Below are 7,997 nucleotides of genomic sequence, written 5' to 3'. Positions count from 1 at the left end.
TGAAGTTGGTATGGATATACTATTTATAAAAATTAACATGGATATATCGAATTTTAAAAAAAAAAAAAACATGTGCCCTAGAAATCACAAGCCCTGTATGGTGGTCCTCCCCGCACACCCTCATCATCACCACTGACAGTGATGATGGGATGTTTCCACTATTCAAGTTATTGTTATCAAATAACGTACGCATCAGATCGAAATTCCGACGGAAAACAGATTGCATGTTGTGGGGTGGTGCGATGATGTTGTAACGGTACGGTTGGCGGTGGTGTGGTGAGGGTGTGATGCGACGACGAGGTGGTCGTGGGTGACAGTAGGAGTAGTGGTGTGTTGGACGAGGGTAGGGTTAGACGATAATGGTTTTTTATTTTTTCATTCTAGAAATGTGTTTATTGAATATTTAATGTAGATTTTCTCTTTTATTAATTAGTTATTTCAACTTGTTTTAAAAAATAAATAAATGACATATATGATAGTTTACCTATTATTGTTATTTAGGTAAATTATAAGATTAGCAATTGGCCACTATATAAAATATTCTAAAACTTTCTTAGTGTTCTATAAAATATTCCCTATATTTAATAACCAATTGGCATTTTGGTATTTATTTAAAAGAATATTGGATTTTAATAATCCCAATTATTTGTCGTTTGCCATCAACAATCTCAATTTCAAAAATAACCATTGGCAATCCCAACTATTAACATATTAGTCTCTAATGGACCCTGACTAACACAACCCTAACGCCGTTAGTATCCGGTTGCCAGAAAAACGTTTTTAGCAGGAAAACTCAACATTTTTATCCCAAACCTCTTTGTAACCTTATTACGGACCTTTTGGAACCTTTTGCTAGTAAAAGCCCCATTATTGAAGTTGCCGGAAAACTTTTTTTTTTGCCGAAAACTTCTTTTTGGTTGGAAAACTCAACTTTTTGATCGGAAAATTCATCATTTTCGTCGCAAACCTCTTTATAACATTAGATCAGACCTTTAGAAATTTTTTTCTAGCCAAAAACGATTTTCCGGCGATCAGAGACTAACTGCGTTAAGGTTCTGTTAGTCAGGGTCCATTGGTGCCCAAAATGTCAATAGTTGGGACTATCAGTGGTTATTTTTAAGTTTAGACTGTTAACGACCAATGCCGAATATTTAAGATTATTAAAATTCAATATTCATTATTAAAACACCAAATAATTGATAAATTCAAACCTTTATATTTTTACGTTGTCAAATTTTTGAGGTTAAGATACATTTTAATCAAAACCTATAACTAGGGCTGACAATTCTGACACGGACACGATAACACGACACGAACTTACACGAAGTTAACAGGTTTCGTGTCTAAACAGGTCGACACGATAAGACCTGTTTAAAATTCGTGCCTAAACAGGTTAAAACCCGTTAACCTGTTAAGACCCGTTAGTGACATGTTAATTATTTTAAATTTTAAATTAAAAAATATATATATCAAATATGTGGGGTGGGTCATGGGTCCATGTGGAGTCAGATATACCCAAAAATTTGAAATCCTTCCTTCACTTTACTTCACGTTCACGCTCACCAAAGTCCAAACCCTAAATTTCCTAATTCAAGTCGCCGCTCACTTTCATCATCACCGGCGGCCATCTCTCATCATCGGCGGGCGGCGGCCATCTTTTATCATATTCCGGCGTCGTTCATCATATTCCGGCTTCGTTAGGGCAAAATTATCTCACACTGGTCTCCACAGCTCCGACCATCGTCATTGTCCACACCACCAGCTCCGCCGCCGGCCGCCAAGGTGAGCTCTTTCTCTCTCATCCTATTACACCTCAATGTCCGAAAATCCCAATTTATTTACTGTTTTGTTACTAGTTGTCGGCATTTGCTCATACCAAGTATATTAGATATTTTTGAAGTTTTTATTTATCAAGTGGCTCTTGAAATACTACTTACCTTGGATGTAGATGTTGATTGTTTAAAAATTAAAATACTACATTTGTTATACCTACCGAATTTAGGTCGTGTAGCATGAGCAAAGTTAACTAGTTAATTATATGCTAATGACGTAGTGGTGGAGTGGTTGTGGAAAGACTTGGTGTTCCTTGTGACCCAGGTTCGACTCCTACTTTCTCCGTCATTTTCTGCGGCATCCAGGTGAAGGCCGAAGACGGGTGGCGCCGGTTCGTCTTGGATGGGAGACGAGGTTTTACCGATTATTTCATTGTCGTGCCTTTGGGCGGGTGAAGGTCGGGTTTTCGCGCATCCGGGAGAGCCAAGGGGCTCGCGGCGGTCGAGTAGTCGACCTTGTCCACAACGTCCGGTGTCATGGTGGTTGACACGTCGTCCCTTGCAGTTAAAAAAATAACTAGTTAATTATATATAAGTAGGCTAGGGTATATTGAAAACACTCAACAAGGACCTTAGTTAGTAGTCAATTGATTAAGGCATAGGCATCTTAAAATGTTTTTCCTACAATGGCCTAGAATGATAAACAAAAATTAAATAGTTACTGTCATCGTTCGTTGCAATCAACTAGTGAAGTTGATTATTGATTGAGGAATGAGAATAATTAGCTAACTGAGGCTGTTAAGCTAGATTAATTGTTAGATTATTTGAATTAAACATTAGTTTTGGCCGACACGACAATTTTTGCTCGACCCGACTTGCCTGACCTGAACCGTATCAGTTTTTTGATATTTACCGATAGGAAAACGACCCAAAAAGTTCTGCCCCCAAGAAAAAAAATCCGGGTTCGCCATTGCTGGCGAGAATTTCTAGATCCGCCACTGCTCATTTTTAATGGTACTTTAAAATTGGATTCATTATATGTCGTTTAAATTTCTACGTAGGCTTTGACACTGACAATAAACATGTTTAAACTTTGAAGTAGGTTGTTTTATTCGTTGTAATTCTTTCTATTCTACTGTTCTTAATTGTTTGATATTGGTTTGATAAGGAGAAACATTTTCGGTGGATATGGATGAATTCACCAAAAGAAAAGATGCCCTTTTTTTCTCTCTGCTTGGCCAAAGACGCTCTACTGAAATATATTGATTGCATATGTTGGGATTTTTGTTATTTCGCTCTTTCTGGTGATATCAAGTCTGGAACTTTACTTTTAGTTTCTTTGTTGCAGTTCTGTCTTTGAAGAAATTCGATACGAGCTCATCCTATACCCTCTCTCTTGAACTTGTAAAACATACTTCCCATTGTGTCCATAGATTAACTTATGATATGGAGCATCCTAATAAATAAGTTTTTGACAGATTAAGTTTGTAACCTTCTAAATCATTTAATTTTGAAATTTGGGTATAGCTGTAATAATTTTTTTTCTTTTCTGCAATCCATTAAAGATGACCCTTTTAAACTTGAACCTACTTCGACCCATTACCCTACTCACCCAACCCATGCATCCTGTCACCTTTACTTTTTATCGAAATCATCTTAATAGATTCTGTATCTCTCCTTCTCCTTATTTGCTTAAATCTTTAGCTGCATCCAAATTGACAAAATTACCGGACCTGATATTTGTTTGATTGCTTTAATCATAGTAAAACGCTGAGCAAACGAATTCAAGAGCCTAAGAAAAACCTTCAGGATGAGAAGATGCTCATACTAACACAACCACCTACATGCAAGAGGAATATGATAACATAATATTCTATTGATCACCCCAAAATAATAGATGGAATTCACCATCGGTATCATTCCTATCGGTATCATTCCTCAGCTGGTAATAATAATATTAACATATCTTTTTCAGGTAAAGCTGACGTGGAGGGAGTACAATACATCTTGAAGCATGAGGAAGTCATTATTGTTGAAGGTTTAAATTGGAGTAGTCGAAAGATTTTACATAGACAAAACAGTTGGAGGTACGTGACACCTATATAGAACCGTAATCTGAGAATATTTGGTTTATAGCCGGTTGGGCCCCAAATTGGACCGAACCCCAGACCGCGTATCCATGTTTTGTTCGGAGTTTCACTCACTTCTGTATGAACATATAACTATGTTTTTGGGTGATAATTGTTCCTTGGTTCACCTCAGAGTCAAAACATCGAAACGTTTCATAACCAATTCTTTAAGACAAACCAAAGAGAGATGATTAATGCAACAATGAGCGGACGTGATGTTTTTGCTATAATGCCTAGTGGAGGTGGAAAAGGTCTGACCTATCAAGTAGTTTTTGCTTCTATAATGATTTTATCTTTTTAATTCTGGAATTCACATTCTTTGTTTTGAACAATGTTGGTTTTATTGCAGCTACCTGCTTCAATCAGAAAAGGTGCAACATTGGTAATCTCCCCACTTATTTCACTTATTGAAGATCAAATTACGCATCTCGGAATGGTATGCATTTGAAGATTTAGTTCCCAATATAGATAATTAGAAAATGTTTACATGAAGGAAATTCAAATGCGTACCCTTTCGAGATGCGTAATTTGATCTTCAATAAGTGAAATAAGTGGTGAGATTACCAATGTTACGCCTTTTCCGATTGAAGCATGTAGCTGCAATAAAACCAGCATTGTTCAAAACAAAGAATGCAAATTCCAGAAGTAAAAAGATTAAATCATTATAGAAGCAAAAACTACCTGATAGGTCAGGTTTTTTCCACCTCCACTAGGCATTATAGCAAAAACATCACGTTCACTCATTGTTGCATTAATCACCTCTCTTTGGTTTGTCTTAAAGAATTGGTTATGAAACGTTTCGATGTTTTGACTCTAAGGTGAACCAAAGAACAATTATCACCAAAAAACATAGTTATATGTTCATACAAAAGTGAGTGAAACTCCGAACAAAACATGGATACTCGGTTTGGGATAAGGTCCAATTTGGGTCTAACCGGCTATAAACCAAATATTCTCAGATTACGGTTCCATATATGTGTCATATACCTCTAATTGTTTGGTCCATGTAAAGTCTCGACTACTCCAATTTGAACCTTGAACATGCTGATTGTAATGGTGAATTCTCTAAGAGAAAAGGAAGTGTAGGGAAACAAATCCAAGCCTCCGAGACGTCGTCGCTTCGTACAAATGGATCGTAGGGTCGGAAAACAGTTTCTGGGGGAAAGCAGGATTTCAGGTTTGTGAACTTACAGATCTTAAGAGATGGGTCCTTTAACAGGTTTTGTGATTTGGATGAGTTATCAGATTTTTTGGAACCGGATTTCGGTGAGGAACAAGTATGCATCTTTGCCGGAATTCAAAAATTTTTCAAAAAGAGAAGAGAGAAGGAGAAAGCTATACCTGAGGATTTATGATGTTGATCTCCGGATTTTAAAAGAATTGGGAGTTAATAATTCCATATAAATCGCTATGATGGTTCATAGCCTGAGCGAGTCCTATCGTCTGCCACTTAACGACTAATTTGAAGTTAAATGAATATGCCAACTGTGACCCACAATCACAACCGTCATATTGGGGGCAATTTTAGGGCTGATTTTCAATCCTAATGGATCATTGATCCTTTTGTGTATCCAGGATATGTTATCCTTAAAATATGCAGCGGGTAATGGAAGGATCAACCGATCAAGGATCCTTAGTTCATATAACAGTTTCTAATAATTGACTTTGATATGTTGTAGTTTTATATAGGTAACTAGGTGGACTTGGTCAAGTTGGAATATCGTGGAATGTGCTTGGAATTAAGCATGTGCAAGTGAGGAATCAACTCTTGTGGGCGATCATGGGAGCTCCCCCATTTCTCGTTTAGTTAGTTATTAGATATTTCCAATTATAATTAAGGGATATTGAGCTTATTAGGCATATACACACAACACTCAGGTCTCGAACTCTCTTGCAATATTCAAACTGCTCTCAAACCCGTACACTAGCAATCACTTGTATCAAGCTCAATATCATCCAAAGTTGTATCAAATTGTTTGTTCAATATAGTTGGTGATTGGTAGTTTCCATCACCCGAGGTTTTTTGTGCCGGAGATCTTCTAAAGATCAAGGGCTTTTTCCTCGTATAAATTTCGGTGTTCATTGTCATTTACACTTTACAATCATTTACATTGTTGTCTAACACATAAGCACTCTACCTCACAAACACAATTTGTTTACATTATCCTTACCAAGATATAGTTTTCACAAAAAAAAAGTATTGAACTGTAATCATTTATATTTATATTTTATAGAAAGAACAAAATAGTGGTTGTGGATCAAACCACTTGACATGTTTTGACTTGTTACTCACATCACCCGACCCGTTTTGACTTGTTATCCAACTCACCCAACTCTTTTTGACTTTAGCCATAACAAGCCTTGATGAACATAAGCTAACCTTTGTGCCTATTATATCAAGTCTTGCATTGTGGGCAAGCTTGATTTCCGTCTCTTCTTTCGTACTCATAGCAATGTCTACAAACCAGAAATGCACGCTCATTGAAAGCAACAAAAATGTCACCATCAGCATCCAAAATATTTGATTGGGACTTTGTCCAAGTAAGAGGTCCCCAACAAATATTATAAGTGGTAAATTGCTAACAAAATAGCAATTGTTTCTTCATACCAACATTAGGTTCAGCACCAACATGGACATCGATCTGATCTTTACATTAAATGGTGCTAGTTTTTGGCCCAAGGATGCTTGTACATGCTGTCGAAATTCAATGCCAAGTTGACCTTTTTCCGTTTGGCCCTTAACTCGTGATCAAGTTTAGACCTTGGACCTTTAGAGGCCATTCTTTCCTCAAAATTCAAAGAAATTATAATAAATCAATTGATAACACATGCTTGCTTTATTTATGTAATTTCATAGTTCTTTGTTCTTTCTTCTTTTACTATCCACGGCTGGATCATGGATGACGTCATCAAATTTTGCATTATGCAAACTTGCGATGCAGGATAATTTATGCATCAAACTTGTTTACATTAATCATTTACTTTTGTATGTCTAATTTTATTTATTATTAGCTTTTTCAATTACATATTAAAAAGTGAAAAAAGTGTGGATGTAATAACAATAACAATGCAAACTTGCGATGTAGAATGATTTATGCATCCAACTTATTTACATTAATCATTTACTTTTGTATGTTTAATTTTATTTATTATTAGCTTTTTTAATTAAATATTAAATATTAAAAAGTGAAAAAAGTGTGGATGTAATAATAATAATAATAATAATAATAATAATAATAATAATAATAATAATAATAATAATAATAATAATGGATGACGTCATCAAATTTTGCATTATGCAAACTTGCGATGCAGGATGATTTATGCATCAAACTTATTTACATTAATCATGGATGACGTCATCAAATTTTGCATTATGTTTTATAAAATTATCACTATACGGTTGCGACATGTTTATTTTTATCTACGGATAATAACGTACAAATGATAGAAGCACAAATGTACATGCCCTCAACGCTGCTTCACAGATTAGGTTTTTTTTCCGAATAAAGTGACCACGTTTACCCTTACGTTATTGTAAGGCCATCCGTAGTCATAACGCCCCTTTGTGGGCGCGTGTGGGCGTTATGGGGCCTTATGCATTTAAGCCCGTAGTCATAAAGCCCCCGCCTAATTATTACCCAATTAATTAATAAACCCTTAAACTATACATATATATGTATATATATATGTCTGTGTGAGTGGAGAGAAAAGAAACAACAAGCATGGCGCCGCAAAATATATAACGGGAGGAGAAAATTTTTACCCCAAAACGCCCCCCGTAGTGGTGTTCGGGGCGCTATGGGGGCGTTATGAAGGAAAAGGGCGTCATATACAGCCCCATTACACATGCTCTAATAATATATATGACGTGCTTATATTTATCTACACGTCGATAAATGTTTTATTCAAAAGCGAATGAGTCAAATATAATTGATTCTTTTGTTCTTTACCATGACGAACCTGGTCAATACCGTTCGAACAACATTGGGGCCGGTACCAGTTTTCTTTTTTATGGTTTTCTCGACGTTCCTACCATGTCGTGACCAACCCAACGTCCCAACCGATTCTGACCGAATAACATCGAAACAGGTAT

At 36.2% G+C, this 7,997-nt stretch overlaps 1 long non-coding RNA gene across 2 annotated transcripts; it reads left to right on the top strand.

The window, feature by feature from the left end:
* The first annotated feature begins 1,547 nt into the window (after positions 1 to 1,547).
* Positions 1,548 to 5,953, top strand: LOC110935595. 2 transcript variants are annotated; one of them, XR_004891946.1, is made up of 3 exons: positions 1,548 to 1,782; positions 3,748 to 5,078; positions 5,591 to 5,953. It is a non-coding gene; the product is annotated as an uncharacterized LOC110935595 (long non-coding RNA). The 2 variants fall into 2 exon arrangements; XR_002589219.2 differs by having other exon boundaries at positions 5,581 to 5,953.
* Positions 5,954 to 7,997: the final 2,044 nt, after the last annotated feature.

Source organism: Helianthus annuus, chromosome 4 (assembly GCF_002127325.2).
Source record: "Helianthus annuus cultivar XRQ/B chromosome 4, HanXRQr2.0-SUNRISE, whole genome shotgun sequence".
NCBI classification, from domain to species: domain Eukaryota; kingdom Viridiplantae; phylum Streptophyta; class Magnoliopsida; order Asterales; family Asteraceae; genus Helianthus; species Helianthus annuus.
This window is presented reverse-complemented; position numbering and strand designations above follow the sequence as displayed.